General features: G+C 46.4%; 1 protein-coding gene and 1 non-coding gene across 6 annotated transcripts in view; both read left to right on the top strand.

Annotated features, from left to right (window-relative positions):
• Dgk (diacyl glycerol kinase 1) overlaps window positions 1–23506 on the top strand; it is a 650907-nt gene that overhangs the window by 319733 nt on the left and 307668 nt on the right. For all 5 annotated transcript variants that reach the window (XM_075691755.1, XM_075691752.1, XM_075691754.1 and 2 more), the window contains one exon: window positions 19883–19909. The gene's annotated coding sequence lies outside the window, so the exon portion shown is untranslated. The remainder of the gene's footprint in view (window positions 1–19882; window positions 19910–23506) is intronic.
• On the top strand, window positions 12561–12633 carry TRNAL-CAA (transfer RNA leucine (anticodon CAA)). The gene has a single exon. It is a non-coding gene; the product is annotated as a tRNA-Leu (tRNA).

The following is a 23506-nucleotide window of genomic DNA, read 5'->3' as shown; positions in this document are numbered from 1 at the left end:
CAGCGACTCAAAGGCAGCCCTACAATCTGTACTATCAGCTCTGCGTCGCGGGCCATTCGAACAGCTCGTATTCTATATTAGATGCCTACTCCATACATCACAAGAGAAAGGACACCACGTGACGTTTCAGTGGCTGCCAAGTCACTGCCGTGTCATTGGAAACGAAGACGCCGATAATGCCGCTCGGGCAGCTCTTGAAGACGCACAAGAAGAGGTCATACCGCTTTCACGATCCGATCCAGCTAGCAGACTTCGAGTGCTTGCACAGGAGATCACGCTCTCTCTATGGTGCACACCAAACAGCCAGACCAGCCGGAGCAACCGTCAATACCACCTGCCCTTTTTGACGCATATCTATATGCCAACTGGACTCCACCGAGGAGAGGCGACTCTGCTTTATCGCTCATGGCTAAGGGTGGCTTTCACGGAATCTTACTCATTTCGCATTGGAATGGCCGAAAACGCTCTCTGCAATGCCTGTCTTTGCGAGGAGACGCTGGAACACATTCTGTGCGACTGTCCTGAATATAATGTTCAGCGACAATCACTGGCATCCGTTGTAGCGCACCTTGACACTGAACCATTGTCCCTCGACACGATTTTCACATGCCGCCGACAGAAGACATCGCAGGTGAAGGCGACGAAGGGACTACTTCGGTTTTTGATAGAGACGGGATTGGACAAGCGGCTGTGACAGTGATATCACGTACCACGCCAGATTGATGGGCTCTAACGGACGATGTGTGTGTGCTGTGCTATGTGCTCTCTCTCTCTCTTTCTCTCTCTCTCCCTTCCCCATCTTTCATCGCCCCCATCCCTCTCCCATGTGTAGGGTAGCAAACCGGTTAAGCTAAACTGGTTAACCTCCCTGCCTTTCCTTCTCCACTTTTTCCTTCCTTCCTTCTTACACCATGTGCCACACCTGTGCCTCGGGATACCCCTATGGATGTAATGTTTTCGGTGGAGGAGCTTGAAGCGGCACTGGCGACTTTCAGGCGTTCTTCGTCACCTGGGCCGGACGGCGTTACCTATGCGGTGCTCAGCAGTCTTGGGCAGAAAGCACGACTGATGCTGCTAAACCATTACCAGTCTTGGCGCAGTGGTTTAGTCTCACGTGAATGGAAATGCAGCCGCTTGGTTCTACTTTTCAAACATGCACCCCACCCACAATCAAGAGAGAAGAGCAGCGCGTGCCTGCATGTTGCACAAACGCTGTTTCAGAGACCCAGATACATACTACACGGATGCTAGCCCGTATCCATCGTCGCCACGTTGCGGGCCCAAATACACACTCGCCGTTGTCAATCAGGGGAACCTGATAGCCTCTGCTTCCGTCCGCGCCACATGCAGCGTAGCAGCAGAAGCAGCAGCGATAACTCTCGCACTTCGCGACGCCAAGAGCAAGAGAAGGTCTGCCCGCGTCTTTACGGACTCACAAGCGGCGTGCCGTTTATACATGAATGGAACACTCCCTATACAAGCCATTCGAATCCTGGGTCGCTCACTAGAATGGACCTACGGTATCGTCTGGTGCCCCGGGTACGAAGGCCTGCGGGGCAACGAAGGGCCTGACTGTGCAGCTCGAGGTCTCACTAGCCGAGGAGCAGACCTCACCGTTCTTCAGCCCCCGACAGACCGACAAGCGACCCAAAAGTTATTAACGACAAGTCAACAAATACTACAGGACCAACGTCTAGGAAGAACGCAATTCGCACCCCCACACAAAGCTCTCAGTAAACTCCAGGCAAGGGACTGGTGCCACCTGCAAACTAACACATACCCACACTTGTCTTGTCTACACGCAATCTCCCCAGACATTTATACGTCCCGGACATGCCCCTGGTGTAGCAACCACACAGCGACACTCGCGCACATAGCACACGAATGTACCGACCGTCCGGGCGACACATTTTCGCCACTAGTCACAACACACACACTCACTACGTGGTCTTAGGAGGCCAGACTCTCCGAACTGGACCTGGGAAGCCAACTGGCGACCTTCGACCTGGCCCGGCGAGCCGCGATCGCCAGTGGAGATTTGTCACAGGGAACCACCCAGGAATAAACCGCGCAACGGTTTCTGCAATAATAAAGTTCCTCCTCCTCCTCCTCCTCCTCCTCCTCCTCCTCCTCCTCCTCCCGAAATCCGGTAAATCGCCGTTAGATTTGTTATCGTACGTCCCCATCGCTCTGGCCAGTTGCATAGGGAAAATAATGGAAGGAATGATTTTGACGCGCCTGGAATGGTACATGGAAAACTACAGCGTGTACCCTGATGTTATCGCTGGCCTCCGCCGTGGACGCTCATCCATAGATTATGTCATCGATTCCGACGTTTCTTCAACATCAAAAACGTCTAAAATGACTCACTGCGGCATTATTCGTTGACATAAAAGGCGCCTATGATAATGTAGCACACTGTGCCATTATAGAGGCTTTGATTGAAGCCGGAATCGGTGGCTGCACTTTTCAGTGGCTGTGCAGTTATTTGACCGACGAGCATTTCTTTGCGATGACCGAGGACGGCACCACGACTTAAAACCAAACATTCCGTGGAGTACCGCAAGGCGAGGTGTTCGGGGGACCCCGACGCTGTTCAACCTAGTGCTCGTTGGCCTAGTCAGGTGCTTGCCCAACACAGTTCAAGTATCGATCTATACTGACGACAGCTGCATTTTGGCGTCTGTTGTAACACGACAGCATGTACGAGCAAGGATACAAAAGGCAGCTACGTTAACATCACTGTACTTGCGAAAACTGAACTTAGCGCTGTCTTCAGAGAAATGCTGCCTTGTTACATTCGCTCAGAAGGCAATGAAGCCTTACTTTGTAATTGTCAGTGGGAAATCAATTGCAAACGCATAGAAACACCCGATTTAGGGGTAATTATCGACCGCGACCTATCATGGAGCCCGCACGTTTCATACCTGAAGAGGAGGTTAGTGACAATATTACATATCAAATTTCTCGGTGAAAAGTCAGGGGGCACATCGGTGCGGTCAATGCTGCAGCTTTGTAACGCCTTGTTCCTCGGTTTCGCAAGATACAACCTCCCTGTGCTTAGTAACACATGCAAAACAAACCTGCGTGTACTCGAGGGACTACAAGCTCACGCCCTAAGGACCTGTCTCGGTCTTCCGAAGTGTGCGTCTACAGCGGCAACGCTTGTCATGGGTCGAGATCACCCAACATCAACGTATTTGGCAACCGACACTCTCAGGCCCATACTCGGCACGTTGCCCGACTACCTCCTCACCATCTTGCTGTTTTGCCCGCAGAAAGGCTACACACTACTTTCAGTCGTATAATAGTTGCCAATCGTACCTCGTTGTCATCGAACTATAGATGTCTGCAGCAAGACCATTCTCACTTTTATGGTGCTTGCAAAAACCTGAAATACACCTCTCCATCCCAGAAATCACGAAGAAAGCTAACATTCCGTCGTTTGCCCTGAAGCAGGCCACATTAGGACTTTTACATGAGGTGCACAGTGGCCACGTACATGTTTACATCGATGGCTCAGCCACACCTACAAGTTCAACAGCCGCTGTAGTGATACCAACAAGATATGCAAAATACAGCAAAACATGTAACATGTATCATCAACGACAGCCGCTAACTGGTAGCCTTGCGTGCTGTTCTTCATTTCATTCAGGAGGAGCCACCCCATGCATGGTCAATCGTCCTTTGATTCCAAGGCTGTTCTACAGAGTGTACTCTCAGTACTGCGCAATGGATCACATGAGCAGCTCGTCGCAGAGATCAGAGAAGTCCACCATCGCATAGTTGACGAAGGACACGATATATCAGTGGTTGCCCAGTCACTGTGGCATATATAGCTATGACCGAGCGGACGCAGCTGTCCGGTCTACCCATGACGGCGTCTATTGCGTTGGCATTCCTCTTTCGAGAGCCTACGCAGCGAAAAAACTTTCCGCACTTGCGCGTGACCTAACATTAGCTCAATGCAATTCATCTGAGCTCACAAGCGCACGCCTTCATACCCTGGACCCTACTTTACAGCTTCGTATTCCGCCTGATCTTCCACGACGTAACTGCACCCTTTTAGTCCGTCTATGGCTTGGAGCAACTTCTTCAAATGCGTACTCCTTTCTGATCGGAATGGCGAACAGCCCACTTTGTGACTTCTGCGGGTGCAACGAAACAATCGCACACCTTCTTTGTGAGTGTCCGCGTTTCAACCCGCAAATAGTAGCCCTTTCAGCCAGCCTAGACGATCTGGACAAGCGCCCAATAACGGAACACAACATCCTTGGAAAATGGCCTACGCGAACATCAGCGTGATCCATTATGAAGGCGCTACTGGGGTACTTAAAATACACGGGACAGAAATTGTGACAGTACATTGTGTGACGTAGGATTGGACGGTGACACTGCATAACACTAGGAACGCCTTCGCAGACTGCGTGACAGTGCCCACAGAAACAGTTCATGTGTACCTCTCTCTCTCTCTCTCTCTCTCTCTCTCTCTCTCTCTCTCTCTGTGTGTGTGTGTGTATGTCTGTGTCATTTTTAACTATTTTTATCTCTTTCACCTATGCCATCCCTTTGCCCCTCGCCTGGTACAGGGTAGCCAACCGGAGAAAATCTCTGGTTAACCTCCCTGTCTTTCCTTCGCCTTTCTCTCTCTCTCTCTTGTTCGGTGAAGATATTGCAAGCTTTTCTTACCAAAGCCGTAAACGCTCTAATGATAGCGCTTATAGACAAAGTCGTCCACTGCCAAAAACTGCGGACTAGTTGAATCTTCTTTCGAACAAGCGTTCGAACATTTTTCAAAGCAGGGCACAAAGCGTTTTAAAAGAGTTTCAACAAGACAGCCTGGAGGCGTTGTCTGAGGTTTTCTCCATTTATATTCCAAATTATCCTAGATGTGATCTCGGTAGTTACTTCAGCAAAAATTATCGCTGTCTCGTTTCATCTGTAAACTCCTCGTCCTTGAATGGCCTGTTACAGTGGCGTGTTGCTTGATAAGTAGCCTGCAGCGCTATTTATAGTTGTCTGAGAGGAGTTCTGCTTGTTTAGATTGCTTTCAGATATGCTAATGCCTGAACCCACTCTCCATGTTACGCACCTGCGTGGACCATCGCAAAGCAGAATAATCGAACCACGAGTAGCGACGTTGATAGCGGCCGGTGTCCTCCTTCTGTATGCCTTTCTTTCCCGAGCCCGAGGGATCTGCGACGCAATTAGAGGCGGCGCCTGCCGCGTTCATTATCGCTTCGTCGGCTCCGAGAGTGTTTGCTCGTGGGCTCGGCTTGGGTGCTTGCCGACTGCCTTCTCATCACAGCACGACTCGGCGGATGCCTTGATTGAGGAATGTAATTTGCGTGATAACACCAACGTGCCCAGGAACTTATGACCTCAAAGAAGCCGCTGTTATGGAAAGTGCGATCCCGACTGAGACGTGTCGCTTGTCAATTGCACATAAATGCGCAGCAGCCTGCGTTTCTTTTCGCGCGGTAAGGCTCCTACACGTGTGAATGCCCCTGTCCGATGCCCGGGTTAACATATTTTAGCTTAACCGGTTATGTGAGAGTGATAGCTTCAGACTAAACATAAAGACTTTCATCCGGTAGCCCTGAGCTACTGGTATACGCTTGATTCGCATTCTGGGATTCAATTGCGGGAGGCGGAGTCGACGCATAACTGTTTGTACTCATATTCGCCCACGTCTTTATATTCGTTTGGAAGAAGCGTCGCCACGGTGGTCTAACGCTACGTAATCAGGAAACCCACAGCTCGTGCACATCGCAGGAAAGATCTCGGACGCTATTCACAGACACTTTCGATTGTAGCGTGCACGAAGAACATGCGGTACGATGCGAGATAAGATTGCCAGAGCCAGACTAAACTCTACAGTTATCAGAAAGCATTGCGTTTCTCTCTCTGCGCGCAGAAAGCCGCGGGACATCTTTTCTTCTCAAGAATTTTTATGCGAAATTGTTATATGGCTGAAAATCCTGAAAATCCGCCCCCGTCAGCGGCGTGACCGATCGATGGTACCAAAAATGGCCGAAGGTGGAAGGAGTAAGTACACCTCGAAAATGATCGGGTTGATGACACATTTATCAGGGCGGTTCCTGTAAACAAAGTAAATTAATGATTTGGAAAAGAAAATTTGGTACATTTCGTTCTGGGTGGGTCGTAGCCGGGCCTCCGGGGCGCGAGACGAGCACACTTCCCTGACGCCACGATGGCTTCAGGGTTCTGGCTGCCTAAGGGTGTGCCCAGTGTATGCGTCATTACACATGTGACGGCGCAGGCAACGGGAAGGGGGGTAGCGCCACGTCCTGAGTGTATAAAATGAGCGCGCTGCCTCCCGCGCTTCACTTGCTGTCCGGATTTCATCGGCGCTGTGTCTACGGCGATGGACTCTTGACCTCACGTCATGAGTGTGTGGCGTGCAAAATCACTGATGACGATGAGCCATAATAAACAGGGGTATATTTTTACTGAGCAGAAGGCCCTAGCTAACCGTCATTCCTCGGCGGATAAATCTCTCGGCCACCTCGCGACGGCCGCTCGTGATCCGAGTCACGCGCCCTCTTCGCTTCCTATAGGGAATGGCCTGTCCCTAGCCAGCGGCCGTTCTCCTCCTCGACGTCGACACTGCTACAAGTGTATAAGATAATCCGCTCTACTGTCAATACATACGCAAACACACGCTCCGAATCAGCAGAAAGAACTTTAATGCACGTAGAAAACATCGCTCGAAAACACTTCGCCAACGAAGCTATAATGATATTTCATTCCCACACGTAAGCAATCTTAAGTGTCTCCGCCGAATTTTTTCCATAAGAAATGGCATAACTATCTTATTTCATGGCCAGGGAAGGTACCGGGCGAAAGGTGTCGGCGCTTGACGAAGCAAGTTCTCTGAGCTTTTTGGACTCAAATTCACAGTGCACCTCAACGAATGACAAAAGGGGAGACGTATTCACATTGTGCTAATGTTGTCAGGACCATATGCTTTCTCAACGTTGTCCACGTTTTACACAAAGGTTACTTGATGTGCCGCACCCATCTGTCCTGCGCCTGTGGATGCATTTAGAGCCATCGCAAAGCACATCTCCTCTGTTACCGAGAGTGTGGCTCAATTCACGACGTATGGGGCTTGATGCCAGAAATGTAGGATACACAAAAATGCGTGTATTAGCCAAACAATTATAGCATACGGACATTGGCACAGCAACTTGCAGCTATAGCGCGAAAGCGTGACTTGAAAAAACAGCGGGAGTTGATCCAAACATGCCGTGAGGCACTCTGTAAGGCATGCATGTTTATGATCGAATCAGTTTTGATACGAAGCAGAGTACAGATAATATATGTGTCGGCCTAAGAAAGAAAAGTAAGCTATAGCAAAACGGACGCAAACGTTTGCGACAGTTATATTTCACTTTACAATCTTTCCTCCAATCAGAGACGACGACGCCCCACCTTTGTCGATGATATCGGCAACGCGGCGCGACGGTTTACAATAAGGCTCGAAAATGAAAAGAATAGAGGCAAAACCTGGTCCCAGGCGGGAACAACGACTGCATACCTGGCAAAAAAAGGAGGGGGGCATAACACAGTTCTACAGCTGCCAACGTCGCGCTGGCCTGAGGCGATAACAATGTCTATGTTTATGCATGGCTTGCTTGCTGCGGCTGATACACGCTACAGTGATAATAGAGCTGGCGTCCATAAGATTAAATTACATTCTGTAGTTTTACGCGCCAAAACTACGATGTGATTATGAGGCATGACGTAGTAGGAGACTCCGGAATAATTTTGGCCTCTTGGGGTTCTTTAACGCGCAACCAATACGCGGTACACGGGCGTTTTTGCATTTCGCCCCCATCGACATGCGGCCGCCGCGGCCGGGATGCGATTCCGTGACCTCTTGCCTAGCAGCGCTATGACGAAGCCACTAAGCAACCACGGCGGGTCGCTGGCTTGCCTGAGATTGGTAATCGGCAGCGCGTAACTGCCTTCCGTAACAGCTCCTTCAACAATAATTTCTCGCTTGTGCCCAAAGAGGGTAGCACTGGTTATAGGGTGTCCTTGTTGCTTTTGTGTGCACAGCACCAGTGCCGTGGGCCCGCATGAAAATGTTGGCCGGGGTTCGATGCAGAAACTTAAAAGAAAGGCACGGACACTCGCTACAAGAGCAGGCTAGATTGTGCCTTTCTGTGCTGTTCCTATATTAGGTAGGTGTGATTAATGAGCTTTTTCCCCACCCTCTTATCATTTACTCACTTTCCCCATTTTTACCACTTTAAAACCTTCCTCTGGATAAACTTCGCGCTTCATATAGGCCGACGACGTAATGACCTTTGATGCAGCTTCCATACCGTTTACTAATTCCTCACTTCGACACGGCAGCAGCGAACCGCCATCTTTGCTGCCAGGTAGTACATTTCATTAATCAAAGTATATTTGGGCTATCTTGTCTAAAACTTCTCAATAGTTACCGCTATGGTTCTGACTTCCGATTTTTTATTCTTTTCGAAGTGTTTGAAGTCAACGTAAACTGATTCTGCATGCTTCTCCTCGATTTGCCTCATAGAGAGAGAAAGAGAGAAATAGAAGAGAGGGAAGTCAGGGAAAAAAACACAGGCTAGAAATGAAATATGTAGTACCCTCTTTGGACCAAAATACAAACTGTCAGTATCGCGGGCTTATTTCATGTCGTGGATATTTGTACAGAATCATTTATGAAATCTTCAAGCACTCTGACATACGCTTGATCCTTTCTGGGTTCTCGCAGTCCTGAATATGGTTCCGGCGAATCATGGTAGTTCTTGATATGAAAGCAAATCTGGAGCGCTTACATAATGTCCAGTATTAACAAGATACCGCCTCTTCAGAGAAAAGGCTATTAATTTCATCTATCACTGTTAAGACAGAAAAAAATTCACTCTTGTCTCATCCAGACGTCTCTGGTCTAATTTAATTACCTTGCTGGCGCCCACCACGTTGGGTCTCTAAAACTTAGATTGCTTTTTGCTGTGCTAGTTGGTTCATATCTAAAGGAAAGATTACGGAGCTCAAAATGAAGATGAAGGCATAAATAAGAAAACGCAGAGAAGATAAAAGCTGACGAGCGTTTGTAACGTCTACCCGTTTCTACTTTTGCATTCTTCTTTATTTTGTGCTCCTACTCTCTCAGGCTGCTGCATTTCCTGTTTTATTCCCCCCGCTACACTTCCTCGAACCTGTCGCCTGCATGACAGGGAACAGTCATGAGCTTAATTTACCTGTATTTCACACTCGCACTAACCCATTTAAGTAGTGTTCCCTAAAAAATATTGATAATCGAAATATATACTTTATACTATACGCGATTTATACCCTTTAAGGTGTTTTTGAATGCCATTGAATGCGCTCCCTCAAACCTACTTTAATGTGTGTCGTGTATTTTGAAAGTGTACTGCGGTTATCACTTGTATATTTTTGTATGATTTACTTCGTATTGTCACTCCTTCTTTGTTAACAGCTCCAGTATCAAAATGCTTATTAAAGATTAGAGACAGCTGATATGTACAGGCCGATTCCAATGAGTTTATACACGTGCGAATTTCTTCGCCTGTGTCCGTTTTCCTGCATAACGTTTTGGACAAACTTGCTCAACGGAGCTCCCAGTTGGATTAGGCACTATTACTTACTTATTTATGCAGAGCTGAAGAGTACTGGAAAATAATTTGCATCGTTTTTCATTGCTTTCATTGTCAGTTATTTCATATTCGTAAACCAGAAGGAATTGAGTGCACCTCATGTTCCGTTGGTCCAGGGTTAGCAGCATACGAATTCTCAATTTCATTAAACGGTCATGAGAGACGCTTTTAAGGATGCATATTGAACAAACCTGACATTAGACGGCTGATCGCCATCCTTGAAAAAAAAAAAAGAAACGAGTCGTTCAGCGTTTAGTTATAACAGGAAAAAGAACTTTAAATGAAGGTGGGCCGCCTCTACCGTTAAGGCCGGTTGAAATCCAAAGTTATGCATCCTTACGAAGAAAGCACTCTTACGGTAAGCAGATACCTAACGTTTAATGTTGATCTATATAGCAAATGCTTTTACCTAGTGACGCTGGCTGGGTTGGCGGCAAAGCTCTTCACTTTTACTGCAGGAATGCTGAAATCGTTTAGAGTGGCCTTGTTTGGCTCAGACAGAAATCCACTCAAAGCAACTTCGCTTTCCCATTTTACGTTAATCACACTCGTTGACACCTTTTTCTGAAGTGCAGCGAAATTGCTCCAGCGGTGTTTGAATTGAAAACTTCGTCGACGAATCAGGGGCTGAATTTAGAGTGTCGTTAGAACATGGAACACATGCCATTGGTGACAGCTGTGCTGTTACCAACCACATAAACGAAGGATAAATATTCAAGCTTCCGACCAATCACGGCTGTTCCTGAATTCCAATGAAATTGCGAGCTGTGAACAGCTTCCACAAACCCTGCACTGTACTGTAGAGGAGGAGCATATACAAGGCAAGCTGCGACTCTGGCGCTGCAGTCTAAATGCGCAGGATGTCCTGTCCAAAGAGCACTGATTTCCGCACGCCACAGGTCTCAGTGTTTACATTTTCTTTACTCTCTCTCTCTCTCTCTCTCTCTCTCTCTCTCTCGTTATTGCCAAAATAAAGACGTAATGAGTGGCAGTGGCCGATTACGTAACGTGCGGGGCAGAAATTGTGGGACGCGAATCTAGAGTCGCCGTGCTCACCCCGGGTAGTATAGGAAATGGAATGTACGCTAGAACGGAGCGACGCCCGCTCACTGTTCGGTGTACGCCCACTGATGCAGAGAGCACTTTTGGAAACGAAGACGAAATAATCGTTATCTAAATAGCAATCCCCCACCGTGGCATTGCTGAACGACCGTGGCGTTGCAATTCTTGACACTTTTTTGCCTCTAAAATGAGTAGCATGAGTAGCAGTTGCTACTGGAGGCCATTCTTTTCTTTTGTCGCGCTCATTTCTCTCCGTTGCTGCTAATCGAATGCTTATTCGCGAGGGTGCTGCCGTCCCTCACGAGAAAGAGGAAGATCAAGCTTGCCTGCCGGATACAATTGAGTGGTGGCCAGGAAACCGTGTATGATTCATTCTGAAAGGCCCAGCTGCCTGACTCGAAACGCTGCGTTACCTCCTTCTCGGGCATGGAGCGTTGTGCTTGGCTCGTTCGCTGCTGCTTAGTGGAGCGTCTCGGTCGTTTACGCAGCGGCACCAGCTGAATCCGGGCCGCCGAGAGGGAGCGCGAAGTTGGAGGTGAGCGTTTGGAACGCGCTAAGGAAAGCGGAAAGAGGAGCTGATGCCGCTTGACGGTGCTGCGAGAACAAGAGATTACGGACGTCGTCATTACGCTGAGAAAACTAAATAAAATAACGTCTTCTCGGCTACTGGTGAGACAGAAAATGTATTTGTCGTGAGTGCATTTTTACAGGGTCCATTATGAAACTAATGCACATGATTTTATTATGACGCGACTATACAGGGCAGCGCGGCAAAACCGATCGGGAAATGTGCCGAGGGTTCTGTCCTGCCAAGGAAGCTAGTCGCCACTTTACTCTGAGCAGTGTGAGTGGTTAACAAATCTGCAAATGCGCAAGGTCTGCACGACGCTTGTACCAAAAGTGTTGACGAAACATCAGCAAGAACTTAGAGTTTTGCGCTGTCAAGAATTGTTGTATGATTCAAAATGAGCCGGACTTCTGTCGTAAGCGGAGACGAATCCTGGATGTTCGAGTGCGACCCAGAATCGAAAAGGCAGTGCAGCAAGCGGCGCACAAGATCATCCCCCCGCCCCAAGTAAGCGCGAATGGGCAAGTCGCACATCAAAACGATGCTCATTGTCTTCTTCGACGCCCGAGGAATTGTCCATTGTCAGTTTGTACCGCAGGGAGAAACTGTGAATTCAGCCTTTTACCTAGAGGTACTCAAAAGATTGAAACGCCGGGTCGCGCGTGTGAGGGCTGGCATCAAAAGACACGGTCAAACTCCACCATGACAATGCCCCCAGCCACATGTCCCTCATCGTTACCAACTTCCGGGCCCGGAGCAACGCCCCGGTGATCCCCCATCCCCCTTACAGTCCCGACTTGGCTCCGTGTGACTTTTTTTTGTTTCCCCGACTGAAGCGAGCACTGAAAGGAAAGCATTGGGAGACCGTGGAAAACATCCAAAAGCATGTCACAGCGTTTCTTTATTTGATTTATTAAGCACAAGTAATTTCCCCTATGTTGTCCTTGGTGTCAGTGTTTGTTGGCTTCTTATGATATGACTAATAAAGATCGGGCCCCTCGATTAATCCCTTTCTTCTCGTTTATTACACAACGAGGGTCACGAATCCGGCAACATTGATGCCTTCAGGTAGCATGTGTGGGTTTATTGACTGGTTGCCTTCACCCAAAAAGATCACATTCTCCTGACGTCGGCGGCAGTAAGGATGTTCCACATCCGCCGCCAAGGTCTGTGAGTGGTGGCGCTGGCTAACACTCCAAGGGTTTTACTAGGAAACATAATACACCTAAGAAAGTGGATGGAGAAACGGCGTCGCGGTAGCTCAATTGGTAGAGCATCGCACGCAAAATGCGGAGGTTGTGGGATCGTTCCCCACCTGCGGCAAGTTCTTTTTTCATCCACTTTCATTTCCGTTAATTTATCGTTTCTTTATTTGATTTGTTAAACACAAGTAATTTCGCCTATGTTGTCCTTGGTGTCAGTGTTGGCATCTTATGATATGAGCGTTCCTGAGAGACATTCCCGTCGAGGACTTTCAGGGCAGCAAGCACGTGTACGCGAATGTACTGATGCAGGGGGAGAGTATTTTGAAGAATTTTAACCATTTGTACAGGTCTGGTCAACAAATCTCTTTTTACCAGAAAATGCGGATTACTTTCATAATCGACCCTGTATATTGACATATTAGGTACGAAAGGGCGTTAATCGGTGGGCGCAAGTGAGCCTCTGAGGCGAAGAAAAGCAATATGAAATAGAATATCAAAATTCATATTATCACAAATATCTGTGATTTTTCGGGCCGCAAAATTCAACCACGATATGATAATTAGGCACGCCGCTGTGGGGCACTACAGATTAATTTCGACCACTTGAGGTTCTGTAACGCGCGCGCAATGCTCGGTGCACTGGCGTTCTTGCATTTTAACGCGATAGCACTGAAGGAGCCCGTGCAGCAGAAAATCCGGCGTCCCGCGTCTGGCGTCCAGCGAATCTATTACGAAAAGAATAATTCCGAATGCGCATACCCACCCGCTTCTCTAACGCCGAAGTTGCCCATACCTTGTCTTTCATTCTTCACAAAGTTATTCCTCGGAATTTCAAAAACGGCAGCCCACAAACAAATGCAGTGGGAAAACACCGACATTATGTGTCCTTTATGTTAGCTATTCTCAGACTGAAATATTAAAAGTGCGAAACAATAACAGGAGATCGACCCACGGATGAGGCCGTGTTTCTACCAGAAAGCTCGCCTTCGCGCATAGCGTTCGCAGCCGCGTTTCCCGGTAAACGCTATGGTTACATAAGCTGCATTTGCCGGGAAGCATGAAAAGCAGTAAGCGTCTTTGAAAGCTATCGCGTTCCACTCTTAAAGGCGAAGCTTGACCCGCCGTGGTTGCTCAGTGGCTATGGTGTTAGGCTGCTGAGCACGAGGTCGCGGGATCGAATCCCGGCCACGGCGGCCGCATTTCGATGGGGGCGAAATGCGAAAACACCCGTGTACTTAGATTTAGGTGCACGTTAAAGAACCCCAGGTGGTCTAAATTTCCGGAGTCCTCCACTACGGCGTGCCTCATAATCAGAAAGTGGTTTTGGCACGTAAAACCTCATAATTTAAAGGCGAAGCTTAAGCTTCCTCCAGATTTTTCCCCTATCAATATGCGGCCGCCGTGGCCGGGATCTGATACCGCGCCCTCGGGCTTAGCCGCGCAAAGCCAAATCCACTACCACTACGTCACCGTAATGGTGACTTAGTGGTAGTGTTGGCGACGTTGTGGGGACGTTATAGTAATAATTTGAAAGGCTGAGTAAAAGAAAGCAGGGATGAGGAATTGAACTTGTAAACGCCAACGTGCTTCATCACATTTGTGTGATAATGGGCGTTTCTATGGAATATCTTTCTTGGCACGCATCAGCTAAACAACGACCACCGCAACAACAACGAAGACGACGACCTCGGCGACGGCCGAAAAGATGTTCAATCAGCGTCACGTTCATTTCGCAGAAAAAAAAAATTACGAGAGGACTCAAGATGTCGATACGGCGCCGTCATGTTTTTCAATTTCTATTCTTTCGTTGTCATCCGTTGCACGAGTGGCCTATCACGTCGATAACGGCGGTGCGGTTGGGCCCATGTGAATGACGAACGGCAAGGCGAACTACAAAATTTACATTGAAGATGGTTTTCGTAAGTCTGGGACACTCCAAAAATGTTGCACAGGTCGGCATTTGCTCGTGGTATACTGTGAAATGTTCTAGAATAAAGGCACAATTCGGTCACAGACGGTGAAGCAAAAATGCGCCTATTTCAAGAACCAACCTTCGTGGTTTAGGCCGTCTTGTCTCACCCGCTCATCGGTATACTGATTGTGTAATTAATATCAGTCAATCAATCAATCAGTCAATCAATCAATCAATCAATCAATCAATCAATCAGTCATTCAGATGTTTATTATATTATCTAGGAACAGCTACGGAGCCTTCGTACGGATGCACTTAAAAGTAATACGCAAGGCAAAATGTAGACAGAAGGAAAATGTGGCAGGCAAAGCATTGTGAAATAATAATAATAATAATAATAATAATAATAATAATAATAATAATAATAATAATAATAATAATAATAATAAATGTGGCAGCAACCATCGAACGTAATTGTCGAACCCTGCGTCAGTTTTCTTGTGAGACCTGCTGCGTATCCCCGCGCTATTCGTGAATCACGGAACCATGCGGGGGAAAGTCAGCATGCGCTCGAAGTGGCGGTCTAGTGCGTCCTCCCACGTGCGCTCAGTGCTCACTCTTGTCGTCTTTCTGTTCCCCCCGTGTGGTTGACCTCCCTGCCTGTCCTCTCCTTGCTTTCTCTCTCTCTTTCTCTTTCTGCGAAGCGCAATGCCGAACGATAGCACGGCAGAGTATAGCTTGTAATCACAGCACAATCGTGTTGGCTTGTGTCAATCATCTGTGTCATCTTGGCACATTTATTGGCCAAGAACACACCAATGACACTGATCCAATGCCGAATTTGTCTGCTTGTGTCCGCAGCCAGCGGCCCCTGTTGTGTGGTCGACAAGACAACAGTCAGCACTTAACCAGTGGCCCACGTTGGCTGTCCTTCCGGTTTTTATTGCGCGAGATCGGCTGGCGTCTATCCAACGTAATCCAAATAGCTAAAGGAAGCTAGCGCTTTAACAATGAAGATTAGCAGAGTGAGAGATGAGCAAAATGCAAAGGCTAGGAGTTTTTGTATTAGTGATGTTGCCATTTCATTCTGTAAGTAAAGTTAGTGTTAAGTAATGTGGTAGAATTGTGCTTTGTTAGTTGCTTCACTTTATGTTTGTTGTGCATTGCAACACAAAGGCATTGTTCTTTTTTCGAGTAAGAGTGCGCGCTCTTAATTAATGTATAATTATATTCTACTACCTGTGTAAATAACTTTCGTGTATGACGCTTTTAAACATCTGTTATCGGTTTAACTGTCACATGTTGTCATGTATGTATGGTCTCCTGGGCCCCGTCAAGCTGTTTTCTTGGAGCTTTTAGCCCCGGAGTCCAGCCAGGATATTTTCTTTTAAATAAAGGGAATTGAATCGAACCAAAGCCATGCCCATTTGGCAACTCTACACTTAGGGAATGGGAAAGTCGGGGTGGAGGGGAAATATATATAAAAGAACGAATGTGCAAAATTACAAACAAGGCCCGAGTTGTCGAGTTGGTTAATAAAGCCAAGAAACAAAAACAGCCTGAGATCACGAGTCTTGTGCTGCTAAATATGCTCGAAGGAACGCGAGTGCCACTGATATGCGCGCCGGCAGCCAATGCACGGGTGATGTCAGCCTATCACGGAATGCGGACGGTGTTAGCCATTTTTGCGAGAGTGAGAGAGGCTCTTTAATAAAAACTGGCAAGATTGGCCGGCGGCACACTTATAAAAGTTGCTCCAATTTAGGTACTCGTGCTGCTGAAAGCACGTTTTCCTTGCTCTAAAGTTATGTGGTGTATGGGAAGTTTGTGTTTGACAAGGTAGTTGTCGAAACTGCTTTCTTGTTATCCTGAAGCATTTGTGTTGTTGCTATTAGTTTGCTGGTTTTATGATGTTCCCTCTTTCCTACACTTCTAACGACAGTGATGATGGCATGCAGCAGATAAAGTTTAGTCTGAAGTGGCCTTCTGCATTCCGCTATAGCCAGCTATAGGATGACTGTACGTAACTTAAGCCATAGTGCATAGTAAGAAAGCACAGCCTGCAAGAAACCTCATCTCAGCTGTGTTCAGGCTCACTAAAACTCGGCTGATTTAATGTTCTGTGCTGCTTTTGAAAGTCAACAAGCATTTCTTTGTATATACAGAGAATAAACCACCGAGTCTTGTGCTTTTATATAAATTCATTATCTTATCACGGTGCCTATTAAGTCTGAATTCGAGGAGGCAAATGCTACATGCAGGAAATCAAAATAACGTAGCAGTCAAAGTCGCTCCGCATAGGCCAGAATGATGGAGCTACACCAGAGAGCACTGCTATATATCGCGCTTTAAGTTTTTCTAATAGCCAGCCCAGACGGTGCAGATAAAAGCACCCGGAAACGTCGATAAATCTTTCTTTCTGTCTTTCTTTCTCTCTTTCTTTCTTTCTTTCTTTCTTGCTTTCTTTCAAAGGGTGCTGGGCAATGTGTTTGCCTTAAATGGCTGCGCCTTACTGTCTGTGTGCAATCAGCTGCGAGTTAAGAAAATGAGTCGCTCGGGAAATTAAGAAAACGGAGGCGCGGCAGTGCGTTCTGTTCCCTCTTCTTTTCTTTTCCCCTTGGGTCGTTAAAGTATTTTCGGCTCGTTAGCACCATGTGTTGTTTTTCATTTTCCATAACCACGTTACGCCTTGAGAGCGATTCTAGCAGTTCCCTTTCATTATCTGCGTCTGAACTTCACAGAAATGGCAAGATGGACTTCCTTTGCTATTTTGTTTCTTTCTCTTTCTTTATGTATGAAGGCATATAAGAAGTGTATATAAAGAGCGAGCCGCTTCGCTGATCACAACTTGTGCCGGGCGCAGTTATCATTTTCGCGCCGCATGTCTGCTTCTCTTGCTATCAAGTATTTGGGATCAGCTCGAACATTTCTCATTTTTTGCTCGATTTTTTCTTCGAGATTTAAGTAAGGCGATGTCGCTTCGTAGATGACAGCTTGTACCCAACACTCGTGAGTGCTTCGTTCCCATCTCGTTTATGTACAACTTCCATTTTCTTTTCGTCCTGTATAATCACTTTCTCGGGAGTTCTGTCTCGCTGATGACGTCACGGGAGAACCACTTGCGAGTTGTAATCCTGCGTTTCGCTACAAGCATTGGGAATAATTTATTATCATCCCTTAGTACAGAATAGATAGATAGATAGATAGATAGATAGATAGATAGATAGATAGATAGATAGATAGATAGATTGATAGATTGATAGATAGATAGATAGATAGATAGATAGATAGATAGATAGATAGATAGATAGATAGATAGATAGATAGATAGATAGATAGAAAGAAAGAAAGAAGGGAAGAAGGAAAGAAAGAGAATGCTTCATTATGGATGCCAGCAAGCGAGCTGTGCCGTTCTCGCGCTTCCACGATATTCAAACAGACGTGCACGCATTTTTTCTTTCCGTGCCCTTCATTTCATCTCGATAAAACAATGGCGCGCTTCGTTGGAAGGAAACAAAAATGGGCATAAGCGATGAGGCAGTGCCTGCCCTCGAGAAAAAGATGTCGTTTAGCCCAGAGCATCCGGCAAACAGACAACGTTGCCAAACGGAAACAACGTTTCATAGAGGGATGCATCTGCAGTATGCAATGAAATGCCATTGTTCGCCACGCCATACGTTACACGGCAATGATAGCATGACATTTCTGATAAATTGTCAAGAGAGAGAAGCTATAGCCTCGTCGTGTACCATACTTCTTGTTCCGTCTTGCAATATTATACTCACGCTGTTGAATTGACGCTGCATAACATAGCAAAGATTATTTCTACGTATCACTTCGAGGTCGGCGTACAGTAAAGGTCAGTTAAGTTTGCAGGCAGATCTGGAAGACTGAACTCTGGTACAGGCCTTGATGAAAGTGTCTGCACACTGTGTGACCTCAACGCTGTCTCAGCCATGCTTCAGCCTCCACTGTTTCTATCAGAAACACATAACTGTTGAGGCATAAGGCAAACAAACATTCGTACAGTTTTCTTTGGTAGCGGCACTTGACCCATCGGCCTAGCCTCCTGTGAAGACACACTAAACACTTTGTGCTATTGGCAATATGCTGAAGGCGACGCTTTGCGCGCCGCCATCTTTTCTAATGTGCTTTCATGGGCAGTACGCACACGCGCACACACACACACACACACACACACACACACACACACACACGCACGCACGCACGCATACCTACATTGCCATTTGTAACCTTCTTTTTTTTTTTCGTCTTTTGCTCGAAATTTTGCAGTGCTGCCGTATCCTTTCTCCCCATCCCCACGCTTAGGGGCTAATATGTAGCCCCCGCCACCTGTAGGATGAGTAAATATTTGATGAGGCTCCGCGATCACGAGTGTCGCACAAGGCTGCTGAAGGTGGAGATACTCGTCATTTATGTTCCAGAACCAAGTGCATTACTTCCATAGAGAGCTCTGGAAGCTTGGCAGTGGGCTAGTTGGCTTGGCATAACTGAAATTTACGCATACATTTACGTAAGGCTTAGACTAAATTGAAGGAGGGCGGGATGGGTAGGAACATAGCTGCAATGCACGGAATCTATTATGCAGCTTTCGCTCCTTTGGCAAAACCTGTTTTAAGTAATATCTGTACACGCAGAACACTATGGTTAATTGCCAGCAGTAATAAGTATATGCATAATATGCGTTATAAGTCCAGTAGTGTGTTAATTTTACTCCGCCGTCAGAGAATGCCCCGCGCCAAAATTAACCGTTTTCAACAAGCTCTCGACATGTGACCAATTTGCCTTTGCCACTGGGCATCGTTAAACCTTTCTGTTGCAATGGGTACAAAAGCACAGAGGCAGAGTTCCAGCATATAAACGAAAGACTCATTAGGAATGGTTAACCTCAAAGCGCAATCTGCCACCTCATTCAAGGGTGCTTAGTGTTGCGTAGTGCAATGGCACGTTTCTTTTACTTATTTATTCATTTATTTGTTTGTTTGTTTTTTGTCTCACTACCTTAACTGGTTCTACGTCTCACGCAGATTAAAACAGAAAAATAAAGGAAGAAAGAAGGAATAAAGAGGAAACGCGGCCTCATTACTGCGCCACTGGACTTCATTAACAAAGAAAAATAGCACTATTTGGCAAGCAACAAGAAAAGAATAATTCATGTATTTGTTGATATCATGCGCAACAGACATCTACAACGAAGCTGACGTATTTGGCCACATGGAAAGAAAACGCACGCCTTCTCGTTAGGTTCTTCGGCACTGGGGGCTCTGGTATGAGAATAATGGTGTTTACGCCAAACCAGCGGCGCAGTTGGTGTGTGTGTGCGCACCGCTCTGCATGTGCAACCTTTGGCGAGTGATGCAACTGCCAGCATTTCGGCCGCTGCTTTTCAGCTTCTCATAGTTGGCGCTACTTTTTTCTTCCTGTTCCTTCGCAGGTGCTGCCCGTGAACCGGAACGATAGGGTGAGTGTCTCTGGTCGCCAAAAGGAGGTTGCCCGTCTACTATACGCCTACATGCACCATATACAAACGACACAGACTAGTTGCGTCTTCGATTGCAAGATATAGACGGAGATAAAGTAGATTGGCGATGACGGCACCGTGGTGTACGGCTGTGACCCTGCAGCATACGTCAACGTCGCAACGCGCACGCGGCACAAGCGCGCTCCGTTAGGGCGAGCGGAAAAATGTTTATAGATTGAATGCGTTTCATTTGTGGCGCGATGAACTGCACGCCTAATGGATATAACGCGATTGAGCAATAACGTTAGGAAATGATGGTGGATGGTTACTGATATTGGGTACGAAGGATATGGACTAGGATATTGAAATAGGGGTACATGCCCCCCCCCCCTCCCCCAGTATAAGCTTAAGAAAGAAAAAGGTGAGGGGTGGATTGTAGGTCGTTTTTAGCCCAAGTGCGGGGGTACTGCTGTATTTGATCGAACGATTTAAGGGATGAGCTGGCTTGACTCATCGCGCGGTTCTTTCGTTTCTCGCAATATAAGTGAACAAATGGACAAGACGGCTTGACTGAAATTTCGCAAGGTGCATTAGTACATTCAGTGTTCTTACGCTGAATCGAAGGTCAACTAGCTGTGTTTATCCAGCTTTGGATAGAAAGAGTAAAGAGTTGACGATGTTGAAGCCGACGTTTGCATTCATCATCGTGTCCCACGTGTTCGGAGTTGTGAGGGACTAAACAGGTGCATTAACGGCGGCCGCACTGCCATTCTTTCCAGTCCAAACAGGTGGTGAGCGCAGCCATGATGAGGCTTCGCAACCGGTGCCTAATTTGGATTGACATTCGCTAATAGAAGGCAATGTCCACTCTGTTGGGTCATCAAACGAAAGTGGTAATTGTTTCTGTTTCATTAAAGAATGTAGCAGAGCGGAAGATTTCAGGAAATAATGAACTATCGTGTTCCGATACACGACAAAACTGAACGATGAAAACTGACGTGTGTATTAGAGGAGTAAGCACATGAGCTGTCTTATCACTTTTTTCATATCGACCGTACATGTATTCATAATTACTATTATGGGACTATTTGTCATGTGAAGATTAATTGTCTGTAAAATTGACGTAATCATAGGAAAATAATGTCCGAGTGAAAAAAAAGAAAGCAAGGAGCAATCGATAACATCGTCATCAAAGGGGTATGCTAGAAGGTTTTGAGTTTGTATGTATTATGAACTGTATGCAAGGGGATATATGTGCGTGTTAGACGCGACGGCTACTCATCTACTCTTAAATCGTATATGAGCTAAAAAAAGAAAGAAAGAAAGAAAGAAAAGAAGAAACGTTAAACAATACAATGGCAAACACCTGTACAGTTTGGTCAGCACATCGACTCATTGAAAAGAAAGTTAAAGGCACTTTTTTCTGACATCCGTAAGCAAAACCGATAGGTGTTTTATTATTTTATATGTTTCTGTCGGTTACTGTTTTAAGCGTTCAGTTCGCGTTTCTGCGCCCGCGGCTATGCGCTGATTGCACCGTTTGTGTTAAGCTGTCATTTCTAAGTCTTTCTATTAGCTACCTCCGTACAATCAAATTTAAGATTGAATGTTGTTACTTTTTTCTATCACTCTAAGAGCCGCATCTCGTTAAGTTTTTATAGTAATTTATTAACCAAATTAGATGCTTTCTTTTTAAATCGTAGGTGTAGTAAATTGGGAAGGTAGTCCTATAACTTTCTAGAGGTAAACGCACTGTTTCACAATCGTTAAATGTCTCTACTTTTCGCGATTGTCCTTTAAGAAGAAAACGATGTTTCACGAATTGAAGTCCTGCTCGCGATGCAGTTCTAACGTAAAGCGCGATTATTGAAATGTATTGAATTCTGTTCGAGCCCTCGGTCACGTTTGTTTCTAATGAGACCGTTTCCGGGTCGCGCACGTGTAATCTGGGGACGGAAATATTTGTCGAGCCCGAGGATGGGTTTCCCTCGAAAAGCATTTGCGCCGGAAGTCTCGTCGTTGCATCGCAAGGAGGACCGCCGCTAGTCTCTCTCGCGATCGCATAGGGGAGACGACGCTATAGCGGCTCGGGAGCAGCGTCTTCTGGGGACGCTTTTCCCTCGGCTCTTGTGACAACGGAAGAAGCGCATCGTCGGATCAGAATGCAAATAAACCGGACACTCCCGTAATTTATTCAACGAACAGCCCTCGCGTCCTGCTGCCTTCCTTTTTCCACGAGTTTCTGCGGTTACTGGGAAGCGCCACTGATGAGTATGACATGCAAATGGGCGTATATTGTTGGCACCCGTCGGTATAGCCGAGGAAGGTGGGCCTGCGCTTTGCTTGCAGCGAAGCGTCAGAAAGCCCTTCAGTTCGCTTTTCTTTATTTATTGTTCAACTTTCTGTTTGAAGGGAACTAGAAGCGCTACTTTTTTGGGGCAATGTTGTTTCTTTGTCGCTGCTTTAATTGCTTAAAACTCTGGATAATTAAAAGGAAGTCAATCCACGAACTTTCTTTTTCTCATTAGCTGCGCAACATTGAGGAAATCCGACTACCACTACTGCAGAAAAAGCTACACAGACAAAACCGCTAACAAAGCATAATTAAGGGGAAAAATAGAAGTAAACAAAAACAAAAACGCTGAACGCGTTAATATATGCACAATTCACGGAACAATAAGACGGGAATTCAGCTCTCATTCTCAGTAAGGTAATTCCAGGGCATACGAAATGTTCGTTAAATCTCTTCCCGTGGCCATCGTAATTTGCTAAGAACGTGGAAAGTATGGTTCAATTTTTTTTAGGTTAATTTCAAGAGATTTCCTCTATATTTAATCAATTGTGTCTTTTCGATTGACAAATCCGCGCTGGGGACATAAGCTGGGCTTCGGTTACCGCCTACGTACATAGCACGCTAACTATTGTTCTGAATATCGGGTCGATGTTGTCAACAAGCCTCGCAACTACATCGCGTCCCCGCTTCCAGCACCTCTTTCGGTGCGGCTTAAAGTTACTCGAGCGTGAAAAACTGGGGCTGCCGCCGCTGTGAGGTGTTTCATTGCTATTGCCGTGTAAACAAAATTAACCGGGCTATCGACGCGACGTCAACTAATATTCGAGGGCGTACTCTCTTCAACGAGGCGAGTTTAATTAAGGGGAATTTCCATTGAAATAAAATTGCATGTAAGCCCGTGCACACGTTGAGTTATGTTTTGTTGTTGTTGTTGATCAATTACAGTTGTTTAGTTTGTTTCATATCTTCGTGAAGCAGGGAAGCATGTCGAACGACAGCAAAATTGGGCATGTTTAATCTCCTGGCGCACTGTTACTTCAATGTGCTCAAGCTTATTGTTAAAGGCTGTCGTGCTTCCTTCGTGCCGTTGTTTAATGGCCGGAAAATTTAAATCAGGTCCGCTTTTACGAAAACAACACGGAACCTTTTATTACCTTGCACGGCTGGGATCGAGCTTCTAAGCCTGAGATTGAAGATATGAAAGAGCGCATAATTTATGTACGGTTTATCACAACGAGAAATTCATCTCTATTTTCTTTTGAAAGAAACTTGTCGCAGACAGCCCCGCATAATTTTTTTGCTAA

This window comes from Dermacentor variabilis, chromosome 5 (genome assembly GCF_050947875.1).
Source record: "Dermacentor variabilis isolate Ectoservices chromosome 5, ASM5094787v1, whole genome shotgun sequence".
Taxonomy (NCBI): domain Eukaryota; kingdom Metazoa; phylum Arthropoda; class Arachnida; order Ixodida; family Ixodidae; genus Dermacentor; species Dermacentor variabilis.
Note: the sequence above shows the minus strand (reverse complement) of the source record. Positions and strands in the feature narration are given on the sequence as shown.